The following is an 8,966-nucleotide window of genomic DNA, read 5'->3' as shown; positions in this document are numbered from 1 at the left end:
CCCCCGCCAGATTTGATCGGTATCGAAAAGCGAACTTACCACCGGCCGTTCCACCCCCGCACCGCCGGCAGGCGCGAGATATAGTCGATTCTCCTGCAAACCGACCGCGTGCGGTCGGATTGGTCGGCGAAGGTAGCTTTAATACGTGACACGCGCCCTCATCAAAGCGATCCCCGACATTGGCAGTCCATTGAGATCCGCGCTTAACCACTTCATCTTCTTTCGGCGCGGCGCGACGGCGCGGTACCGAGTGCAGCTCGTTAGCTCGATCGTTCGGCGCATCGTTTATTCGCGGTCCGGCCGGTAATGGAGCCCGTTTAATTTTATCGCCGCGGGGAAATCGAACGTGCCGGCCGCGCGAATAATAGGTCGCTAACAAGGACAGCTCCGGGCCGACGACGACGATGGTCGTCCGATTTTCGCGCGTCTTCGCGGATACGGGGATGCGGTAATGGCGATAATTGTCCTTGAGGGAAAATCCGCTCGGAAGGTAGAGCAATGAAGCTGAGTGATGTGTCGAGCGACGTTTCGCTCGTGCAGAATGCATTCTCCCACTCGGAATCGTGGGAGGAATATTTTCTCGCTCGAAACTGAGAAGCGAGTCTGACGGTGCTCCCAGCCACCGTCGGTGGAGCAATTCGCTTTAATCGACTGAAACACGTTCATTCGCGCGTGGATTAGGAAATCTGCACTTTAGATATGAGTTAAACATTCGCTACTGCGATCCCGAACGGTAGTGGAATTTTCACTATCGCTTCGAACGAATTTTCACTCGTTTTGAGCGCGATTTCCAGGAGGTGGATTCAGAGAGCACGAAGCCGAGACGCGCGGCTTCCCGGGACACGGAGGAGAAAGTAGCATTCGGACGAAAATTCTCCCTCAGAAATAACGTGTTATACACAGGGCAATTCTTAAACGCTACATTGAAGAGGAGATTCTTAAAAATTGATTTGTGGGATATAAAGTTTATTTCATAGAAATAAATCGTATTTCGCAGAACTAAACCTTATTTCTATTATATAAATCTTTAACTGCTTTTCTTCTCAGTGCATTGTCATGTTTAACGCATGATAAAAATCTACTCTTAGATCTTAGATTCTATTAAAAATCTACTCTTAGATCTTAGATTATTTTGTTCACTTACACGTAATATAACATAACTGATTAATCATTCAATTCGAAGTGTGTTTACCATATAACCAGTCGCGAGATACGGCACTCGCGTTGAAACGTTAGAGCGTCTCACGGTGGTCTGAAGATCAAAATCACTCGCTGGTAATCGCGCTCGCAACTTGTATATATTAACGTCGCTGAAGAGCCTCGATCGCGCTTGAATTTAATTTAATTCCGTTCGACGCGTCCGCGACTTAATCCGCTATTTATCACCGTCATCGGGCGGTGTGTTAGCGGCGACGCTTGTGCGATCACGGTACGGGCGCATTAATAAAATAACGCAGTCACGGATTTCCGAGCACTCGACTGCTCGCAGGGGGAGACGCGAGTGGTAGCAGACAGTAGGTATCCGAGGGTGGCGACGATGAAACTCCTATCGGGCCTTATGTTCGCGCATTGTGACTTTTCGCCGGGAGACAGAATGTAGAGAAAGAGAGAGAGGGAAAGAGAGAGAACGATAGAGAGAGGCGCGTTGGTCCGGCATAATTGGCAGGGGTGCGCGGCGATATTTATTATACGTCCCGGGACGGCAAAAAGGAAGATCGTAATGGCCAACTGGGGTATAAACTGCACCGGCCTCTTTGCGGTTCGTTAAACGGAGCGCCTCCGTGAAGAAAGGGTGGCCGAGGAGGAGACATCTCTAAATCGATCGCGATTCTCTTGCCGTCGATACCGTCGTCTCCTTTACTTACAGCCGTACCAGATCGAGGTGACCGGGCTTCCGTTAGTTCCGGTCTACAATAGGTGTTTCAAGCGTTAAGCCTTAAAAAATACTATAGTAAACCGGAACTTTACCCCTTGTCCACAATCTTGCTGTAAAACGTAAGCAGTAAGCAAATTATTCTTCTAATAAACGACCGTGGTTGGTCAATTTGCTTACCGCTTACGTCTTAAGGCAGGGTCGTGGAAAGGCGCTTATGGAACAGCCGCGAGAAGCGTCCGAAACGAATTCCAATCGAGAGACACAAGCGAGAGCAGCCCGCTAATTTTTTAATTGAGTTTGCACGAGCTTACATCGTTCCTTCTCACCGGAGCGCGAGGGGTTATCACTCTCCTCTTCCGTTCCGGAGGCGCGCTATTCCCGGCTGCGCTCTGTCCGATTGTGTAACGTTGTTTATTTGTTTGCCCTCCGTCGCTACGGCGAGCTCTCGGCTCGGTCAAAAGCGTCTCGCAAATCGGTCCTATCCCCTCGCAGGTCCGCGTTAAGCGGATTTAATTTGCGTCACGGGCGAACAGAGAGACGCGCGCGCGCGCGCTCTTTAATCGTCTTGAATGTCGCCATTGACGCGCACTCCTTGGCGACGTCGGGAAAAGTACCTATGCGCGGGTGTGGGAGAAAAACATCCTAAGGGTCGTTTTAGCGCGACGACTGTAACCGTCGAGCGTGCCTGTTAAACACCCGGTGACAGTAGAGTTACATTAACATTGTAATTTCCCACTTAACGGTGTAATATTATTAAACATACTACGTGCGTTTTATAACATTCGCATTGTCGAGTGAAAAATTATAACATCGATGTCATTTTATCGTTACACGGAGAAAACAACTCCGTCTCAGCCGGGTTTTAACGCAGCTGAATGTTCACACGAGTGTTCTCAGCCGCGTTGACGAGAGATATCATATCTCGTCATCGAGCTTTCAACGCGGTCCCTATTCCGGACACCGAGGCAGGAACCGAGTTTTCCTTGCCGTGTACTTGGTGTTTACAGACGCATGGGTTTTCCCGGAGCCTTTCAATTTCCCGACTTGACCGGTGCGGACAGTTAACGCAATGTGACCCAGATAAAATGTAATGACGATCACTCGGTACGAGACGTCTCTCTTCGACCTCAGAACAATGGTGATTCTTCAGAGTTTGTTATTCCCGAGAACGCGTACAACTAATACCCCGTAGACGCGTAAGTCCGAACGTAGGTCGCGCGCGAGCGAGCGCGTACACTCACCCTTTTTCGCTCCGTCGTTCGTTCTCCCTTTCCCTCGCAATCGCTCGCTCGCTCGCTCCCTCTATCTCACCCTCTCTGCCCCGTTTCTGCGCGCTCGCGCGCGCGTGGGTCGAGTGCGGGTATAATAATAATGTTCGGTAAGTACGTGTTTGTAGTTACCCCTGAGGTGAGCCACCCCCGGAGAGGCAAGAGAGCCAGGCTCCGCCTTCGTCGGCATAGGGTTGGTTGTCACGGGGGTGGGACACTCGGGGGCGGTTCTTCGCCACCCCGCGTCCCGATTTAGCGCTCTCGTTCACGCGGGGTGCGCGCTCGCCGCCGGGAGGAAGAGGACGACGTGGAAGAGACCCGTCAAGTACAGCCCGAAAACGCACCCCGTGCGGAGGACGACGGTCGAGAGCTCGCCCGAGTAACACCACCCCTAAACGTGACAGTGCCAGGCGAGTACCGCTCCGTTGGGGCGCGCACGGCTTGAATCGCCGTGTTGTATCAATCAAGATCGTTCGAACGTCACTGGTTGATGAGAAAACGAGCCGTCGTCTCGGTCGAAGGCACGAGTTCCGAAGAAACGAGTCGTGGCGGGAGGAAAGGCTCGAAGAAGCGAATCTCCCGTCGAGATATCGAGGAAACGAGTGCTCATCGTAAGAGTCAAGGGACAACGGGTCTTCATTGTAATTGAAGACGAGGATCTCTGTTCGAAGAAGGCGTCCTGGATCACCCCCGACGATCGTCACTCGATTTTTGTGAGAGAGGCGGACGACACGTCCGGCTGATCGGCGCTCGGATCGCATCTTCAGGTACGTACCACTTTCTCTCCAAATGCAAGATCGTATCGCCTGTTTGCATTTGACGCGTTATTGCATTTAACAAGCTGAGTCGTGCATACTTAGCGACACACGCTCGCGAAGCCCCCACCGAATCGGTGTCGCGAAGTGAGCCCCTTCGGGGCGCTGTTAAATAAATTGATAGTCGATTCACGGATCTCGAGCAAACTGGTCCCGCGGGGATACACGGGGGTCGTCGCGGAAGGGTGCCGAGCGGACGAACAAACACCATAAACTGCTTGCGCTCGGGATTAGCCGCTGCCAGGTCAAATCGCTCAAAATCACCACGAATGCCGAAAAGCTAATGGAAGAGTTGAAATGGAAGAGTTTCCGCTAAAAATTAATGGGTACTCACTGATTATCGGTAGGATACTGTTTTACTAGTTCAATTAGTTGGCCCATTTGCTTACTGCTTACGTCTGAAAGCAAGCTTGCGGCCCAAGGCTTATACTCCGAAACGGAAAACTTGCAAGGTCGAAGTAGTCAATGTTCTGAAGTGTATAGCCGACGTTGTGCACGCGCGAGTTGCGCGAATCGTGTGGTCCGCTCCGCCGGAAAATCAGCGAGTGCCGACGATGGGAAATTAGCGAGGGGAAAACATGCCGTTTAATCGATAATCACGACAATTACCCGGACTCAGGTGGCGTCGGGGAAGTTTCCGAAAGTTCGCCGATTGCTCGGAGAGGACGCGTCTCGTCTAATTTTTTGCTTGGCTACGCCCGCGCGATTTATAGCACCGCCAGGCACGCTTGAGGTCTCCCTTAAGCGGAAATTCGGCAGATACGGGCACCGTCTTGAAACTTTGAGCGACTCGCTCAGTATAAATTCAACTAACGTTCCTTGCGAAGCGCGAGATACGTTATTTCGCGAATCTCAACTAATTCCGTCTACTAAGGTCGTCTCCTTGCCGCACGTGTACACGCTTCTTGGCAATTCCTCGTTTCTCGCGAGAGAATGAACGCTTAATTAATGCCGAGTCACACCGAGTCACGCGAAAACAAATAATCGATCAAAACTGGTACGAATTGCAATTACAATTGCAAAAATGCATCGAGCTCGTAAAGTAGAAATACTCTTTTCCCCTGAATGGAGCTAAGTACTTATGACGATTAGAGAGTGCATTCCGGTTATTAAAATTATTATCCGAGTGGCATTTAATCTCCTGATCCCCTCTTGACGGACTCCGATAGCAGCCCGCGGCGTTGCGCGCTCCTCTCTCTCTCTCTTTCTTTTTCTCTCTTCCCCCTTTTTCTCTTCCCCTCCTCATTCTCTCGCTCTCTCTCTTTCTATCTTTCTTTCTTTCTTTCCGGTACCACTCTGATGATAACATTTTATGCGCATTTAACGCGCGTGCAGATACAAAGGCAAACGGATTAATGCGCTGCTGTCAAAGCTGATACTTGGTCGCGGGAAGTATTAAGAATTAACGGAATATTATGTTATGTATTAATACGGGAGCTTCTGTGGGCGCACGCAACTTCAACTGCAGGCCATTATCGTTTCCCACAAATTCACGTAAAACCGTTTCAATTGATATTACAATTTCACTCACCCGAAAGGGGAACTTCCTCAGACGCTAACAACGCGGTTGTGTCCGTCATACCAAAGAAACAATCACGCGCAGTTGCGATTCGTGATCTCTCGCCGTGGTAAAATTTATCGAGAGTGCTCGTCCGAATATTTTTCACACGAGCGAATCCAATTTCACGAGCCACGTTTGACGGTGTAAATCCGACGAGCGAATAAAAATGATGTCTCGCCTGCCGCGAGACCCGTCGACGAAACGATCGCGACGCGTTCGACCGCCGGTTATTTGTGATGTTAATTTTCGCCGGCCGGCAGATATTGAGCTTTACGCAAATTTGTCCGAGTCACGAGAGAGAATCCCCGGGAGATCTTTGATTGCGAGCTCGGCCGGATTTTCGCGTGATCGAACTAATCGAGAGTCAAAATTAAACTCGACAGCCGGATCGGGATGGATTAATTGCGAGCGTTAAGCGCAATCACCGGCGAACGGGCGACGCGATGACGTCGGCGTTATTAATGCTGATTACATCGCGCTTCGTTGTCCGGCCAAATTACACGCTCGCTGTCCCAATTTACATCTCTGCGGAGGTAACATCAACGGGGGCCGGGGGCTGCAGGGGAACAGCGGCAGGGAGGTTGGAGGGAACAGCCGCGTATAAATTATGCGAAGAATTCGAGAGGCGCGTATAATTACCGAAAGAGAGAAAGAAGATGGATATCGCGTTCTTTCTTACGTAAGATAGAGAAGCCGCTTCGAGAGGAAGGTGCGCGGAGAAGAATTCGAATGAGGGAAGGAGTTTGAGTGAAAAGAGAAAGCGGGAGAGAGAGAGAGAGAGAGAGAAAGAGAGAGAGAAAGAGATACGCGCACAGATATAGAATCTGGAGGGGTAGGAGATAGTCATGATGGAAGGACGGAGATTTAACAACGTTACAATGAGCGAGCGAGCGAGCGGGAGAATGAGAGAGCGAGAGCTGCTGTCGTCTCCCCGGCCGCGCCGCGCCGCGTCGGCGGAGCCCCGGGATCGCAGATTGAATTGTAAAATAACCGAGAGGGGAACAATGCGCCCCGGTACAACATTGTGTTTGCATTTAAATAATCCGCGAGCCCGCGGGTACGTAATCCTGAGAGCGCCGCGACTTCTCTCTCTCTCTCTCTCTATCTCTTTCTCTCTCTGTCTCTCTCGTCTGGGTCTCGCGCGCACAATCCTCGAGCGCAAACGGTCCTCGCGGGAGACGACTCGTGGGCGACATTTCCGTACGATCGCGTCCCGACAAGAAACAATATCGGGATCGTACGTACTCGAGCGATCGCGCGTTATTAAATATAATTGAATCGCACTGGCGTTAAGCCCATTTCAGAATTCGTGGCGGAATTCGGGACGGTCTAGTTGGAACCGTAGCTGGGATTAATTAAAGAAGAGGGACGGGGTCTCGGAAACTGCGATGTTTTTTTCTTCCTTTTACACAGTATTAATCTTTAATTTTTCCGGAGAAGGTTCGAAGAATTGTCAGAAAGAACGACGTATCGTAAAGAGGAAGCGGCAGAAATACGTTTCCCACGTAGAATCCTTCATGTAACCGTCGTTAATTAGACGACGTTCCTCAAAGACACTCTCGCGAATTTTTTAACGTGGATGGGCGGTTAAGCGGCCTTCGTTAAGCCGAGATGAACGAGAGTATCTCGCGATTGTTGACGGCGAACGCACGAACGACCGAACGAACGACCGAGCGTTTCTATCCGGTCTGCACTATAATTGTAAGTAGCGAGTAATTAATGCGGTCGATTCGAGTCCGATTCGTCCGACCGCTGACCAACGGAATCCGCGAGGTTCGTCGACGCGGCGGGGGCCGGCGGTGAGAAGCGCGGAAGCGGGAAAACTCGCGATGGGACGGAGGGGTTGTTCCGGGTCGGGTACCGACATTGTTTCACGGTGGATGAGAATTTAATTTGCACGGTACGAGGCGCGAGAGAGAAAGAGACCCGGTGATAGAGAGAGAGAGAGAGAGAAAGAGAGAGGGCGCGAGAGGAGAGGTACCGAGTGTAGGAGGAGGGGGTAGGAGGACGCTCGGATGGGTGCTGCCTTGTTTAAGCGTGGGTGGGGGTGTCAAATTGAATTACCCCCTCGTACCACGGCTCCCCGGGGACGTTTGCCGGGGCGCTGGTGCTCTCGCTGCCTCCGGACGTCGGGGCGGTTGCGTCGGTGTTTGTGTCGGTGTGCCCTGTCTCTCTCTCTCTCTCTCTCTCTGTATGCGCACGTGTGCGCGCGCGTGTGTAGCGACACGCGTACACGCGCGCGCCCGGGCTTCCTTCTCCACGAAGGCGTTTTCAATTAAAATCAACACCGGGGGTTGGCCCGGTCGCCCTCCGCTCGGCCCCCGCTCGCTCCTCTCGCCAACCGTTTTGATCTCTCCTCCTAATCGGCGTACCTGTTCCGCGATGCATCCTCATCCCCGCGTGCCACCGACCACCCTCGACCTGCGCTTCGCCCTTAGCCTCCCTCTGCCGTGTCTCTCTGGCTGTCTTATATGCATTATGTTATTAATTTGGTTACCGTACCACGCTCCTGTGCGGTAATGACCCGGGCTTCGTATTACGTTACTCGACGACGGGGCTGCAGCGGTAGTTTGCTTGTCGCACGTGTACGCGTTTATTTCAGTTCCGCTCCGCGCACTGAGAATTGAATTTGACGAAGCAATGAAAGGAAAAGAAAGTAAAGCGCAGGACGGAAGAGTAGAATAGAGGAATAGTATCCTCTCGCAGGATCTCGCTGAGATCTCGGGTTGGAGCAAATGACTTTTGCGCATCGCGTATGCAGTCATTTAAGCTGATCTGCATTTGTGATTACGTTGCAACGCGACGCGCAAAACAATATATGTTGTTTAAAGCCGGTGTGTGTGTACAGAGGCCGGCGTAATTGCCTTCACATTTATATATCACCACGACTTTCAACCGTACGCGTACGTGTGCATACGGTTAAAAATCGTAACAATGCGCTGGAAAATAAGTTCGGTGGAATCTATCTGACAATGAACAAGCAAATGCGTTTTGGCTGAAGGAAGCCAAATTTCTACTTCTCATGAAGCAAACTTGGCTTTTGTAATCAAAAATTCGATTGATTCTTAGGTAGGTGAAATCAAACTCGTTGTTTAGTGTATCGCAACAAAATAAATGCTAGTGTATAATATTATTAAACGCTAATCTCTGCGCTCCCCCTCTCTACTTATTGTTTAGCATACATTGATAGTGTTTTATTTTGCATTTCTTAAGGAATCTGCCTTAGAGTCGATAAATAATTTTCCCCGACAGCCTCCTCGCTCGAAAGTTCGCGATTTCTTCCGCGAGTCTTCGCCGGGCGTTAAACTAACAGCACAGGAACCTCCAGTCACTTATTACGGACAGCCGGAATTTTTCGCAGCTTCTCCGTCCCCGTCACTAAGAGGATAAACGACTCGATTCAGAGTCGACTCTCATTTTCGCCTTTAACATTCCGTCTTTTTTCC

The sequence above is a fragment of the Dinoponera quadriceps genome, unplaced genomic scaffold (genome assembly GCF_001313825.1).
Source record: "Dinoponera quadriceps isolate SergipeBrazil2010 unplaced genomic scaffold, ASM131382v1 scaffold453, whole genome shotgun sequence".
In the NCBI taxonomy this organism is placed as follows: domain Eukaryota; kingdom Metazoa; phylum Arthropoda; class Insecta; order Hymenoptera; family Formicidae; genus Dinoponera; species Dinoponera quadriceps.
This window is presented reverse-complemented; position numbering follows the sequence as displayed.